The sequence below is a fragment of the Musca autumnalis genome, unplaced genomic scaffold (genome assembly GCF_047663935.1).
Source record: "Musca autumnalis isolate F117 unplaced genomic scaffold, ASM4766393v1 scaffold_3, whole genome shotgun sequence".
Taxonomy (NCBI): domain Eukaryota; kingdom Metazoa; phylum Arthropoda; class Insecta; order Diptera; family Muscidae; genus Musca; species Musca autumnalis.
The window spans coordinates 41,912,383-41,928,858 of NW_027411866.1; the positions used below are offsets into that span (position 1 = coordinate 41,912,383).

The following is a 16,476-nucleotide window of genomic DNA, read 5'->3' on the forward strand; positions in this document are numbered from 1 at the left end:
GAGACTAAAACATCTAGTATCCAGCTTCACTCCAGTGAATGAAAGACTTGCTGCAATTCGAATAAAAGCTAAATTCTTCAACATCAGCTTTATTTGCGCTCATGCTCCCACTGAAGAAAAGGACGAACAGACTAAAGATATATTTTACGAGCGCTTAGAAGAAACATATGACCGTTCCCCTGCCCATGACATTAAAATCATTCTAGGCGATTTTAATGCCAAAATTGGAAAGGAGAATATCTTTGGCCCAACAGTCGGGAAATTCAGTCTCCACAGTGAAACATCTGACAATGGTATGAGGCTGATGGACTTTGCAGCTGTAAAAAACATGGTAGTTAGCAGTACCAGATTTAATCATCTTGATATTCATAAGGGCACCTGGCTGTCTCCAGATCAAAGAACAAGTAATCAAATTGATCATGTTGTAATAGATGGAAGACATTCATCCAGCGTGTTGGATGTACGATCGTTCCGAGGCGCAAACATTGATTCGGACCACTACCTTGTTGCAGCAAAGGTACGTACTCGTCTAAACGTTGCAAATAAAGCACGAACAGACTCAACGCGGAAGTTGGACATCGATAGGCTGCAAACACAACAGATAGCCACAGCATATTCCACTCAACTAGCCCAATTGCTTAACGCGAGCACTCCTTGTCCCGATAACATAACAACACAATGGCAACATATTGCCCACTCCATGCAAACAGCCGCAAAATCCATACTTGGATTCCAGAGACCTCCACAAAGGAATTCATGGTATGACCAGGAGTGTCGTGCTGCTACCGAAGAGAAAGGTATTCCACGCAATGTCTGAATTTGGTATCCCCGCAAAGCTCATCCGGTTTTGTAAGATGACTTTAACTGATACTAGGTCCTCAGTTAAAATTGGAAAGAACCTCTCCGAAGAATTTTGTACCAAAAGAGGTTTCAGACAAGGAGACAGCCTTTCGTGTGACCTATTCAACATTTTGCTGGAAAAGGTAATACGAGATGCAAATGTCAAAAGAAATGGCACAATTTACACCATTAGCCACATGTTACTTGCCTATGCTGATGACATAGACATCATGGGACGATCAGTAAAGGAAGTAACTGATAACTGAAGGTCGAAGCAGAATCTGCGAAAGTGGGTCTAGCGGTAAACGGCGAAAAGACCAAATTGATGGTGTCGACGCGCAAAGCGTCCATAGAGCTCGGACCAACTGTGGAAGTTGGTACCTACAATTTTGAGGTAGTTAAAGACTTCGTCTACCTCGGCACTGCCATAAACACAACAAACAACATCAGTTGTGAAATAAGAAGAAGAATTGTATTGGCCAACAAATGCTACTATGGTCTAAGTAAGCAATTTAAAAACAAAGCCACATCTCGTCAAACAAAAATAACACTATACAAAACGCTGATACTACCCGTGCTAATGTGTGGCTCCGAAGCATGGGTACTTGCGCAAGCAGATAAGGCAGTGCTTGGTGTGTTTGAGAGGAAAATTCTTCGAAAGATCTACGGGCCGATTTGCGTTGACGGTGAATATCGACGTCGTATGAACCACGAGCTATATCAGCTATACAAAGACATGAATATAGTTAAACGTATCGAGATGCAACGATTGCGTTGGCTAGGCCATATCGTGAGAATGAGCGATGATGAACCCGCTAAAAAGGCGTATGAATACATGCCCCATGGCGGTGCAAGCAGAATCGGCAGGCCTAAGCTTCGATGGAGTAAACAAGTGGATGAAGAAATGGAAAGGCGCGGTATTCCAAAACGTCAAGCGAAAAACAGAGAGGAATGGAGATATTTTCTTAGTTCGGTCTATGGAACAAATGTTCTGTAATGGGCCAAGTAAGTAAGTAAAGTCCAATTCACATATGCACATTAAATGATTTTGTTTTACGAAATCCTAGAATCAAATGAAGTGCATTTACATCTGTTTTTTGTGTCATTTGCTTACGCACACAATCGCACATACACACTTATACAATAACACAAACACACACAATATATTTATTCAGAGAAATAGGAATTTCACAACACAAATGTGTTTCGAATAACTTAAATTAATTCCAAAAACAAAAAACATATTTTTTGCAAGTTGTTTAACCATTTATTTTCACTTTTGTCATCGTTTGAGTATTTTTGTTTTTCTACAACACACATAAACAAACAAAGACATCATAAAACAGTTGCATTTTTTGGTAGTTTATGACGAAAAAGCAGGGTTGCGTATAATAGTATGGTGTTTTCGTGCGTTGTTTAGAATAAATGACGTAGCTATCGTCATTTATTTTTGTATGGTAAATGACGCAAAATATTGCCTGACGAAAAAGCTCTAAATGACGAAAAAGTTGCTAATGTAAATTGGACATAAGTGAGTACATAAGCCAAAGTAGCATCTGTTGGCCAATACAATTCTTTTTATTTCACAACTGATGTCGTTTGTTGTGTTTACTTACGGCGGTGCCGAGGTATACGAAGACTTTTACTACCTCAAAATTATAGGAACTAACTTCAACAGTTGGTCCGTTCCCAATGGACGCATTGCACGTCGACACCATCAACTTGGTCTTCTCGCCGTTTACCGCCAGACCCACTTTAGGAGATTCTCCTTCGACCTTCATAAAGGTATCGGTTACTTCTTTTACTGATCTTCCCATGATGTCTATATCATCAGCATAAGAAAGTAACATGTGGCTATTGGTGTAGATTATGCCACTTCTTTTGACGTTTGCCTCTCGTTATCCCCCGCCGGGGATAACAATCTTGAAGCGATGCGGGGGCTAGACGTCACAATCTTCTCATTTGACTTCTTGTAGTGTTGAACTGGGAGGCTGTGATCGACCAAAGGTTATCCACTCTCTGTCACGCACCAATTTAGTGCACTGGAATTCAAAGTGTATCTCTGGATTGAGTGACATATATTTGGTAGCGATCTCCTACCAAAGTAATTGTGAGATCCCCTAACACCGGGGTGTTATGCGACCTCGTGCTCATCGGTGTTCTCAAGGTTTGCAGTTAGGGTACCAACTGTATTCGAACGGAGCCTCGCTGATACCTGGGTACCTCAGCGAGTAGTCAGTGCCCTAGTCATGGTAGTGGAGGGCTATGCCATGTCCGTCCTCAGTTCCCCCATAAACTCATCTACTTATGGATAAAGAATTAAATATAAAAACAAACAACCCCAATTCCGATACACCCTCATCATCGACCATGGCTATGAACCCGGACAATGTTGCACCTCGTGCGAATACTCAATCCCTGGGCGGGGACGTTGATAGAACGACAGTGGACAGTGTGAACGACGCCATCAATAAGCAGAGCAGGGAATTGCTCGAGCTCCTGAGGGACAGCGATAGTCTCCGACTAAGTCAGGAGAGCCCCCCTCCATGGGACTGGGAGAGTTGGGAGGATGATGAGATGGATATTACAATTATCCCATCTCAATCATCCACCGCTACTCTCTCTCGTGCACTGGAGAGCTCCAACCTTACGGTCGGGGATCCGGCTCCCTCAGGGGCTGAAGTGTCGGTCGATTCCGACAAACCCCCCCTAAACAGGCAAGATGCCTTGGTGGAGGATGCTTTGGAGGAGGATACGACGACGGCCTCTCCAAAGTCTCCCTCAACCAAAGCCAATAAATCTCGGCAGAAGAAAGATAGATACAACTATCGTAGAGCTGTCTTCTACTGCCAGAGGTTTATTGGCAAAGACCCTTCCGAGGTGACCCAGTCGGAATTTAGGGAAATTGGCCTGAAGATCCGATTTGTGAGGCGTTTCGAGCGGAAATACCCTCACATTGAAAAGATCTTCCTGCCAATCGACCAAATTCCGACCCCTGTCGAGGCTGCAGTCTCCAGCCCAGCGGCTGAGACAAGGGCAACCTCTACAGGGAAAAATGCAAATCCGGTGCTGCCAAACTGCTCGAGCCCTTTGCGGACGTCTTCGACGACCGCGGTAGGATCGAGCAGGTTGGCTCCACCGGCCCCGAAAACGACGGAACGCAAGGGAAACACTGGTGTGATCCCTTCCGTTTCGAAGTTGGCGCAGGGAAGATCGCAGCCACAAGCTAGACAGCCGCCAAAGGTACCGCCTATGTCGACTGTCTCGTCGGTGGCTGCCATCGGACCCGCTGGGGTAAAGAAAGGTGCGGATCTAGTAGGGGCGACTGTGCAGAGGACTGGGCAACAGACCACTGTAAAGACATCGTCACCTGCTAGACCTCACCCTTCTGATGTGAAGGGCGGTGCTGGCACTGTGAAAGGCCATGGGGTGGTGGCGGGAGATGGACCATCGACCTCTAAGCAGAGCGGATACTCAAGGACATCTGCGCAGGAATGCGTTAAGAGGGTCAGGTCCTCTGAGGATCCGCATCCTGTTGCCAAGAGGGTGGTGGATCGTCGACCGACCAACCTAATGGACCCGCGCTCACAGGGGACCGGTCATATGAAGACAGTAGGGGCTCAACCTGGGAGGGCCAGTAAAGCTGACCCAAGTCCGATGCCTTCACGGTCTTCAAATGACAGGACACCGAAGCCAGCGAGCCTAGAAGGGGTGATCGCCCCGGAGAATCTCCGTGTGGCGATCATCAATAAGGCTGATCTGGATGGGAGGATCAGCGATACGCACTGGATCGCAGTGGAACGCCTTCTCCGGAAGGCCATCACCTCCGATGAGGTTGACGCCGGCAAGACCGGCTTCGGCAGGGCGGTTATCCAAAGGGGAATCAGAATCCTCTATTGCCAGGATGAGGAGTCGAGAGACTTCCTCATCCAGTTGATAGAGGGTGCTGGTGACCTCTGGGACGGCTGCATGCTGGCTGCTGTCCCTGTTGATGAGATACCCAGGAGGAGTGTAGCCACAACGTGGGTGCCTCCTCCTGACTCTGATGCAGGGGAAGTAGTCAAGATGCTGAGGAAGCAGAACCGGGGCCTTTCTGTGGATGGCTGGAGGCTCCTCAAGCACTTTAAGGAGAGAGACGGCATGGTGATGCGATTCACCATAGATGATGAGAGTGCGGACTACATCAGAGACTGTGGGGGAGTTCTGTTTTTCGGGTCCGGAGGACTTCGGTTCCGGCTCTCGAAGTCGCAGTAAGGTAGTTCAGCAGCATGGCCTTCGGGTGCTGCAGATCAATCTGCATCACTGTAAGGCTGCGGCTGCTGAACTCCTTCTCTCCCTCACAGACTCTGCAGTAGATATTGCTTTGGTCCAGGAACCCTATTTGTATAAAAATAGGGTTTCTGGACTAAACAATGAGCACTTCTCATTATTCTATACGAATAATGGAGACAAGGTAAGAACCTGTATTGTAGCTAGGAAAAGTCTAAACCTTATTCAACTCTACAATTACAGTGATGGCGATACGACTGTAGTGAGGCTAGACGAAGTTACCGGTAGGGCTTTAGTTCTGGCCTCGGTCTACATGCCGTATGAGGCTCCCGACCCACCAAGCGGATTGGTGCGCAAACTAGTGGAGGAGACGACGGGCAGATGCAGGTTGGTGATGGGCTGCGATGCAAATGCACATCACTTCCACTGGGGAAGTAGAGACACCAATGCGAGAGGTGAGTCCATATTCGATTTTATTTTAGCTAATAATCTACGAGTATGTAATAGGGGTAACACTGCCACCTTCCATAATAGGGTAAGGGAGGAGGTTATTGATCTCACCCTTACAAATATGGAAGATACAGCCATAGTGGACTGGAGGGTATCGGAGGAGTGCTCCTTTTCAGATCACAGAGCGATACACTTTCAAGTCCACCATGGAAGTAAAAGGCAACCACCTCATAGGAATCCAAGGAGGACAAACTGGGAAAACTACAACTCCCTCGTTTCCTCGAGGTTGTGCGAGTTCCCTGAACCACGCACAACGGAGGAAATAGATGGCCAAGTTGCAGATCTCACGCGTGTCCTCCAGGGTTGTTATGAGAAGTCTTGCCCATTATCTTATCCTGGTAGGAGAACTCAACCAGTCTGGTGGAACAACGAGCTAGCAAAGCTTAGGAAAAATAGCAGGAAAGCTTTTAATAAAGCTAACAGCACCAAATCTGATACCGATTGGAACCTCTACAGAGAGAGTTTCAATCGGTATAAAAGTGAAATCAGGAAAGCTAAGAGAGACTCGTGGAAAAGCTTTAGTGAATCAATAGAGGGGGTTAATGCAGCAGCGAGATTTCGTAAGGTGATCTCGAAGGACCCTAAACCCTTTGGGAGCATCAAACGGGATGACGGTACCTGGACTAACTCCGCTCTAGAGACTCTAGATCTGTTGACAGGAACACATTTCCCCGGAAGTGAGGATGCCAGCTCGAGTACACCTTGTGTGGACAGAAGCAGGACCCGCACTCCGGGGGAAGTGGCTCTTGTCAATAGATTAATAAGCCACCACAAAATCTCATGGGCGATTAGTACTTTTCAGCCATATAAGTCTCCTGGACCTGATGGAATCATTCCAGCGATGCTTCAGAACGCACCGACTGTTTTGATAACCATTCTTCAGAAGATTTTTAGGGCTTGTTTACTACTATCGCACATACCGGCACTGTGGAAAGGGGTAACAGTGACCTATATTCCCAAAGCTGGGAAACCAAGTCACTCACTGCCGAAGGACTACAGGCCGATTAGTCTTTCCTCCTTTCTCTTAAAGACTTTGGAAAGGTTGTTAGACTTAGAAATTAGAACTTTCTTCAGACGAGACCTTATTAGCGAATCACAACACGCTTATATTAAAGGGAAATCAACAGAAACAGCGCTACATTGTGTCGTGGGTTATATAGAGAAGAATATGGTTGAATCGAATTTCACCTTGGCTGCCTTTCTGGATATAGAGGGTGCCTTTAACAACGTGAAACTCGAATCGATCCACTCCTCTCTTGAATCGCTGGGTGTCCCCCCTATCCTAATAGATTGGATTGACAGCATGCTTAGAAGCAGGCTTATCAATTCAAATATTGGGGAGAGCTCCATTAGGAGATCTGTCACCAGAGGCACACCGCAGGGGGGAGTCCTATCGCCCTTGCTCTGGCTACTGGTGATAAATGGGATACTCAGGGAATTCGACAATCTAGGAACTAAGGTAGTTGCTTATGCGGATGATGTGGTCATCCTGATTAGCGGGAAATTTCTGTCCACATTGTCTGATTTAATGCAAAGAGCACTTGCCAAACTCTCACGCTGGGCTCACACCAATGGACTTGGCGTGAATCCGGCAAAGACAGAGCTGGTGCTCTTTACTAGAAAAAGAAAGACCGCCGAGTTAGTTCCACCAACACTAGATGGAGTGCAGCTAAATCTTTCTACGGAGGCGAAGTACCTGGGAGTGATTCTTGACCATCAATTTAGATGGAAAAGGAACACGGAGGAGCGCACTAAGAGGGGTCTAATTGCACTCTATTCTTGCAAGAACTCAATAGGTAGGAGCTGGGGTCTGAGACCACATATCATACACTGGTTGTTCTTGACAGTGGTATGCCCCATTTTGACCTATGGGTGTCTTGTTTGGTGGCAGGCCCTGAACAGCAAGTCCAATTTGTCCAGGTTAGCTACTGTGCAAAGATCTGCTTCAGTTCTTATTACAGGAGCAGTGAGAAGCACCCCTCAAGCGGCACTGAGTGCAATACTGAACATCCAGCCACTGGACATTTCTGTTCAGTATCTAGCATCCCGTAGTGCCTTGAGGCTCAAGGAGCTTAATCTTTGGCGATCCTCTGGGTCTGGACATGCTAGTATCTTACACCAGCTCAGCGGTCTGATCGGACTCAGTGACGTAGGGAGTGTAACTGACTACATTTCGCCTTCGCTGGATTTCGATGCAGCGAAGGTCTCTATCCCTGACAGAAGTGAATGGGAGCATGGCAGGCCACTACCCGATAGCCTCTCCATCTTTACTGATGGTTCTAAGATGGCTGAAGGAACTGGAGCGGGGGTGTACTGTGAGGAGCTGAACATTAGGCGTTCATATAAGCTCAATACAAATTGCAGTGTTTTTCAAGCGGAAGTCTTCGCAGTATTGAAGGCCCTGGAATTGGTAGTAGGACTGACGGATCAAGTAGGTAGGACAGTCACAGTCTACGTAGATAGTCAGGCTGCCCTTAAGGCGCTTGGGTCATATACTATCAAATCTAGGATCGTTCAAAATTGTAGGTCCACCTTAAAAACATGTAATTTAAGCGTTAACCTTTGTTGGGTGCCAGGACACTGCAATGTTGAAGGAAACGAGATTGTTGACGAATTAGCAAGGCGTGGTTCCCAGTCCCCTGACCTTACGGTAGAGGAATATGTCAGGCCACCGCTCTGCTACTTCCTCGGCAAACTCAGTCAGTTCTATGCAGAGAAAACCGTAAGAATTTGGCAAGACGCACCTGGTTGCAAGGTGTCGAAGTCAATCTGGCCGGCAATCTCAGGGCGTAGAACTGCGTCCCTTCTCTCACTATGCAAGTCGGAAATCAGAATAGCTACAGGGGTCATTACTGGCCACTGTAGAATACGATCTTTGACATGTAAGTGGGATGATAATAACATTGAGTACTGTAGGTTATGCGAGGATGAGGAGGAAACGGAGACAATCGAACACCTTTTATGTAGATGCCCTAGACTGATGGCCAAAAGGCATAGACTATTTGGTGTACATGTGATTGACTCTCTATCTTACTTCTCCTCTATTGACCCTACTATCCTGGTGGTTTACTGTAAGAGTCTAAAGTGGCTCTGGGGCGGGTCAGAACAGGCTTAACACAGTCTAGGAAAATAATCTCTTTTTCTTCTTCTTAAAACAATCTGTTACTCTCCTTTACAATTACTCACTCTTCTTATTCTTTTCTCTTTTGTCTTATCATTTTCACCTTCCCTCCTTCCCATCTTTCCACCTAATCCACAATCTCCTCCCACATAGCTCACCATATCATCATAAACAGCCTTGCATCATCATCTGCAGGCCTACAGCACCATTCAGAATATAATCTGCAGTCTCACAACATCATACAGAATCGCTCACAACAAGGAACACATCACACCATCTGCACTCACGCACCACCGTATACCGTATGCACAAAACACCATATACCCATCAGTCACACAACACCATAATCTGCAGTCACGCAACATTATGCAGCCTCGCCAATAACAAGAATCACATCACACTTCCCACTACACATCAACATCATCAGCACTCACACATCACCACATAGCAGCATCTAATATCATCTCATCCATAGTCCACATTGAATCTTCCCTTCAACACTATCCATCATCCATCCATAAAATCCACAACCGCATACTTCATCATCATCAACAGCCTGTATCAACATATGCACCATTCAAAACATACATCATAACTCATGACTCCTGTACACCATCATCACCACACGTAACATCAAATAACACATCCATAATAATAAACAACATATCACACTTCTACTTCACACCATCACCTACTATGTACACTTCACCATACAGCAGCATCTATAATCACTTCATCAAATACAACATATATACTTCAATAGTCAGGATGATCACAATGGACCTCAAGGTCTCCGAGTGGAGTGGCTGCCAGCACGGCAGCTGCGCATCCTAAACCTAACCTAACCTAAGATGTTGAAAAGATCACACGAAAGGCTGTCTCCTTGCCTGATACCTCTTTTGGTACAAAACTCTTCGGAGAGGTTCCTTTCTATTTTAGCTGAAGATCTTGTGTCAGTTAGTGTAATTTTACAAAGCCGAATGAGCTTTGCGGGGATACCAAATTCTGACATGGCTCGGAATACCTTTGAACGTAGCGGACTGTCGAAGGCTTCTTTATAATCGACAAAAAGGTGGTAGGTGTCGATCTGCATCTCTTGGGTCTTCACCAGGATTTGCCGCAGGGTACATATCTGGTCAATGGTGGACTTGCCAGGTCTAAAGCCGCATTGGTATGCTCCAATTATTTCGTTGACCATGGGCATTAGTCGTTCGCACAATATCCCTGACACTATCTTGTAGGCGATAGGGAGAAGACTTAAGGCCTGCGTACATAAGCTGCCTTGCCTGCTTACCTTGCTTACTTCTGATAAAAGAATAAAAAAGAAAAGGGCAACCCAGTTCGAAATTTCCTCGGTCTTCTTTATTCTTTTATTTTTATTATGTCAAAAATGAAGCAGGAAAGCAAGGCAATCAGGCAGAGCAGCTTATGTACGCAGGCCTTTATGCCCCTATAGTTGGAACAAAAAGTATTATCTCCTTTCTTGTGGACGGGACACAGGATAATTCGGTTCCAATCGTCAGGTACGCGTTCTTCCTGCCAGATGGATCTAACTATCTGATGCATACACCTTATCAGCGTGTCGCCTCCGGTTTTAAACAGCTCGGCTGGTAGGCCATCAGCTCCTGCTGCCTTATTATTCTTCAGCCGGTTTATTGCTGTCTTCACGTCTTCGCTACTATTGGACACCAACAGTTTGGAAAAATGCTCTTTCCATATCCTGAGCACACTATCTGTATCAGTTACCAGATTACCTTGCTGGTCTCTGCAGGAGGATGTGCCAGTTACAAAGCCATCAGTTTGATGTTTCACTCTTTGGTAGAATTTTCGGACTTCATTCTGTCTCCAGTACATCTCGATTTGTTCACATTCCGGCTTTTCCATCTCTCTCTTTTTTCTGCGGAAAAGACGTTTCTCCTTTTCTCCCAATACCTTTCTCGTGCGCTACGCGTTGCTACTGATTGTAAAGTAGCCCTATATGCAGCATTCTTCTCTTCGGTAGCAGTGCGACACTCCTGGTCATACCATGGATTCCTTGGTGGAGGTCTCTGGTATCCAAGTATTGATTTTGCGGCTGTTTGCATGGAGTGGGCAATTTTTTGCCATTGTCCTGATATGTTATCGAGGTGCTAACGATGTGCTTTGATTAAGCAGTTGGGCCAGTTGAGTGGAATATGCTGTGGCTATATGCTGTGATTGCAGCTTACCGATGTCCAACTTCCGTGTTGTGTCTTTTCGCATTTTGTTTGCTACGTTTAATCTGGTACGTAGCTTTGCTGCGACAAGGTAGTGGTCCGAGTCTATGTTTGCACCTCGGAACGATCGTATATCCAACACGCTTGATGCATGTCTTCCATCTATCACAACGGGATCAATTTGATTTCTTGCTCTTTGATCTGGCGACAGCCAGGTGCCCTTATGAATATCGAGATGATTAAATCTGGTACTGCTAACTACCATGTTTTTTGCAGCTGTAAAGTCTATCAGCCTCATACCATTGTCAGATGTTTCACTGTGGAGACTGAATTTCCCGACTGTTGGGCCAAAGATATTCTCCTTTCCAATTTTGGCATTAAAATCGCCTAGTATAATTTTAATGTCATGGGCAGGGCAACGGTCATAAGTTTCTTCTAAGCGCTCGTAAAATATATCTTTGGTCTGTTTGTCCTTGTCTTCAATGGGAACATAAGCGCAAATAAAGCTGATGTTGAAGAATTTTGTTTTTAATCGAATTGCAGCTAGTCTTTCAATCACTGGGGTAAAGCTGGAGACCAGATGTTTTAACCTCCGATCAACTACAAATCCGCAACCAAACTCATGCTTTGTATCATGGCAGCTATAATACAGTGCGTCAGCTTTAGGTGTTGTTGTGACGCCTTTCCCGTTCCATCGTATTTCCTGTATGGCAGTAATGTCGGCCTTGTACTTTTCAAGTACATCTGCCAATGCGTAAACTGCACCTGCTCTATAAAAAGTGCGAACATTCCAGGTAGAGTTGTACAATATAGTTCATTTGAAAGATCTAGTTCAATAGTTCAGCTGTTTAACCCGAACTAGTTCAGTAATCTAGTTCATAGTTCACTATCCAGTTCAATTATTCGGATCAGAATCGTTCACCGGCTCTTAATCGTTCGTTTGATGAAGACGCAAACGTACACCAAATATAAATAAACAGTTGAATAATGTAATTTAACTACTCCATAACAAAAATATTTTATTTACATAGTTTTATTCCATTCATAAAGAAAGATTAACAGCGTGTTTTTGTAAAAAGTTTTTGCCCATTCGTTCGTCGATTTCATGAACGAAGGCACAATTTGGTTTTCATAGCGGTTGACGTTTGTATTCGTGTGACAAACAAATGAAAGCTTTTTATTTTCGTAATTTTTTGGTTTTCGTAACAAAATCAGACGAACGAATACGTCAAAAATAAACGAATGGAAAAGACCAATCGTTTTGAATGAAAATTAAATAATTTGAGTAATAAATGGCACAAAACACACGAAAATTGGAAGGGAGTGCAATTTTATTTATTTCCATAGAAGCACACGCGTATATGTAAATCCGTTTCTTCATATTATCACAATTATTTTTGGACAAATTTGATTACATTTTTTTCTTATTTTTTGTTTTTCATCTGTTTATCGGGGTTGCCATCAAGTAACACATTTTACGTCCAGATGCCTATGCAAAATTCATAAAATAAGTATCATGGAAACCCTGAAATATAAAAGCTTTTATGAAATAGATGTAGCATGCAACAAAAGATTTTTTTTCCTTACGAGGTCATGAATGAGCCTCGTACAACTCCTAGCACAGAACAAAGTGGCGGTGGCATGCTCATATACTCGGCCTTATAGCTCGTCGGTGGGATTGGGATCTTACCACAGTCTGTGGGAGATTTGCTACAGTAAACATTTTGATAGATTGTTAAAGCATGCATTTGTTTTTAGATGAGAAGATGGAAACATTTTTAATTCTCTAAAGCTTGATTTGCGTTGTGCTGATGAAGCTGCACAAACGACTGCCCACCCAACCATGTTACCGGGTGCCCACTGTACATTCCAAGGTAACCCATATTCCGTACCCCCTTACACCAACCCTTGGTCCCTTGTTAAGTCAAACAAAAGTAGAGATTCAGTTCATTTTTGATTTAATGACTAAATTACAAAAAAATAACATTTTTTTTTTAACCTCATACGGTAAATATGGTGATTGTTCAAGACGATGTAGATTTTGAATTATAATAAGCCAATATAAAAATAATCATCTTCCTAATTTTAGACATAATACAAAAATATATATAAAGCTAGGATTAACTAATATTCAATTGAAGAATATGTGTGTACGTTTCAGCACAGAATCTAGAGGTGACTGTAAAACTGTAACAGCTGGTGCTTAAGCTAGGTCAATGACCTGGTAAAATATATTAACAAATTGGAACAAAAAATAAATGGTGGAGAAGCACAAAAAGACTAGACAAAATAAGTTCCAAAGGGAGAACAAAAAAAAAAAAAAACAACTATGTTTAGAGATTATGGGCGACCCAATTCTCAGAGCAAATTTGATAATAACACTAGGTATAACAGTTTCTGTTCGAATGCGCTCTGGACTATGGCAATGATTTTCAAACTGTTGCCATCAACAGCATACCGCAGGTTGGTAATGCCTATAAAAATACAATGGCAGCATTCAAACAGAAAATGTCAACCTTCTTTCCGGGAAAAGGATAATGCAAATATTTTCAACTTAACCAAAAAAAATAATTTAAGTTTTTTTATATATATGTAGTTTGAACAAAATTAATAATTATTTTGGGGAACAATCAATCTCTCTCATAGAATAACGGTACTAGATTAGTGTCGGTAAAAGAAACCAAGTCTTTCCAAATAATTTGAGACCAAAACAAAGGAGAAGTAAATTGATTGTCCCGCAATAAAAAATGAGTATTAAGAGAACAATATTAACTTACGTTATTCGGGCTCCCTCGATGAAAGGCCTTTCATTGGTAGATGCCTGGTGAATATAATGATGACGCTTTTTGAGGTTAGCTTGATATACGCACAAAAAATATACTTCAAGGCATATAATGTTTGAACTCTTAATATTTTCTGGACAATTCTTACTTTTGTTCAAATACCACAATCGATTCAGCTTGTATATTTGCATTTGAATTATCGGAATTTATAGTATCGCTTGCTCTCTTCCTCTTCTTTCACTAAATGGAAGTTTTTTCGTACACACACACTACCTTAACTAGCCAGAAATTATAAAATAACAATTTAGCAATGATGAACTGTTGAGGATATTAATTTTTTCCCAGTAAAAATACGCCAGGTTTTTATCTTCCACTGCGGACACTTGACACTGCAAATTAAATCTGCTCCTTCAGAACACAACTTTAAGGGTGTTTTCCCGGTATGAATCGAGCTCCACGAAATTAGAATTACAAGTTGGGCGACCACACAGAAAACCACGACTGTACTGAATCATGCAGAATTATCTTGGCTGCGAGAACTCACTATCCAACTTGTTATTAGTGTTGCGAAGGGTATTGACTGATCTAATGACAAAACTGGAAATTATTACAATGAGAAATATACATTTGAGAGAGTCCAATTTACGATATTCACCTTGTCGACACAAAACCAATCCAAACAGTGACCAAATAGGGTACATCAATGCTCATGCACATAACACAAAAGTATGCACATACAGAGGTTATCAAAAGAATTTGCAACAATCAAACTATGTGTAATTTGTAATTTCAATTTGATCAGAATTTAGCACATCAAGATGAGTATGCACTCCAGCGAAACGGCGGTCAAGTTGGCAGAAGCAAAACAAAAGAATTCAGCTTGGGAATCACTAGAAAATTATACTTTCTTTATAACATGTATATTCCCATGTATTTCAAACTCCACTTACACGTTTATCAATTAAGCTTGTTCATATGAAAAGGTGAAGCTCATTAATTTCAAATAAAATCAATTATTATCTCGGTTTGTCAACAACAAAGCTTCAAACAGATGAACATTTATTCGAAAATTCAATGAACACAATGCACAAGACTTTCACTGTTAAATGACCAAGCAAAAATGAGGAAGATGGCCTCCTGACACCCTCTATTTCTATCCTCGGAAATATTCCAATGGCATAAAAATCAATATTCAATAAATAAGAGCACGAAATACAACGATCTCCAAAATGTCTACCAAAGAAAGAAACAAAACTATAACCAAGAACAATTAGGCTCAATTATCTATTTCCAACCAAATTCAGCTATCTAAAGCATATCTTATGGATGACTTTGGTAACATAAACTGCATTACCATCAAATGTCTATGTATGCGTTGAAGCGAAAACGAACACAATTAAGGAAACGGAAATACATCACAAGCGCCTCTACATTAACCCCCCACAAAGATCAGATTTCGGGGTTGATAAACCCGAAAGCTGATACCGCTTGTGATGAATTATTGGCGAATGTCTTTCGCATGATAATTCCCGATGGACCGTCCTTGTAGATCTTCTAATTCATAATAAGAATTGCCAAGCTTTTTACGAATACGAGCTTTTACGAAGTTCGGAGCCAATTTAGCATTAAACCCTTGCTCAAAATTACTTTGGCAGAAGTTCCTGCGGTAAACCTCCTGACCAATATCGTACGAAACAACACGAGACCTGAGGTTATAAACTTTTTCGTTTCTCTCAAACTGTTTCCTCATCATTTCACCAGCTTTATGCCTAATTATGTCAAAGGAGTCTGAACGGTTGAATTGCACTGACCGATCCTCCAGCATGCCTAAATTCCGTAAAAGTTTGTATGTCGATCCATTGGTCACCATGTGTTGGCCAAAAGCCATGAAGTACGGAGAGGTGCCAATGGACGAATGAACCGTAGATCGAAGTGCACATGAGATCCTGCTGAGATTTTCATCCCAATCCTTCTGATCGTGTTTTATGTAAGCCTTTATTGCCGAAATGACCGACCTGTTCACTCTCTCAGACGCATTGGCCTGAGGGGAGTGAACAGCAGTATACACATGCGAAATACCATAACCTTTCAATAAGTCATTGAATTTATTTGCCTTGAATTGGGTACCATTGTCCGAGACTATGACTTCTGGTACCCCAAACATATGAAACAGAGACTCTTCCAAATACCTTATAACAACATCAGCCGTAAATTTCTTCACCGGATGAAGAAAGCAGAATTTGGAAAAGTGATCTAGTACAACGAAAATTCCAACTGAGCCAGTCCTAGATCGTGGATAAGGACCTAGGAAGTCGATAAACAACTTCTGAAAGAATCTATGAGTTTCCCCAGTTTTACCCATAGGAGGTCTCATAACGTAGTTTGGATGCTTTGTGGCTTTACAGGTATCACACGAATTAATGTAGTTCTTTACGTCATTAACCATATTAGGCCAGAAATAGTACCTTCTCAATCTCTCAAGAGTCTTATTTATACCTGAATGTGAAGAAAGCGGATCATCATGGTGCTTTCTCAGCAAATCTGGCACCAACTCCACTGGGACCCAAAGTTTCCAAGCCAAGTCATCAGTGGTTTGCTCTCCCGTGGCATGTTCCATCCTACGGTACAAGAACCCATCAACAACTTTCACATCAGGGATACCATTACTATTATTCTGAACCTTTTCCAGCAACTCTTTGTATTTTTCCGACTGGAAATACGGCGAATTCAAGTCTATAAACACTCCTTGTTCATTATC

General features: G+C 42.9%; 1 long non-coding RNA gene across 1 annotated transcript; it reads right to left on the reverse strand.

Moving 5' to 3' along the window:
• Positions 1 to 12,670: 12,670 nt before the first annotated feature.
• On the reverse strand, positions 12,671 to 16,083 carry LOC141397834 (uncharacterized). Its single transcript, XR_012411525.1, has 3 exons — positions 14,669 to 16,083; positions 14,374 to 14,608; positions 12,671 to 14,315 (listed from the first exon to the last, which is right to left on the reverse strand). It is a non-coding gene; the product is annotated as an uncharacterized lncRNA (long non-coding RNA).
• Between the last annotated feature and the right edge of the window lie 393 nt (positions 16,084 to 16,476).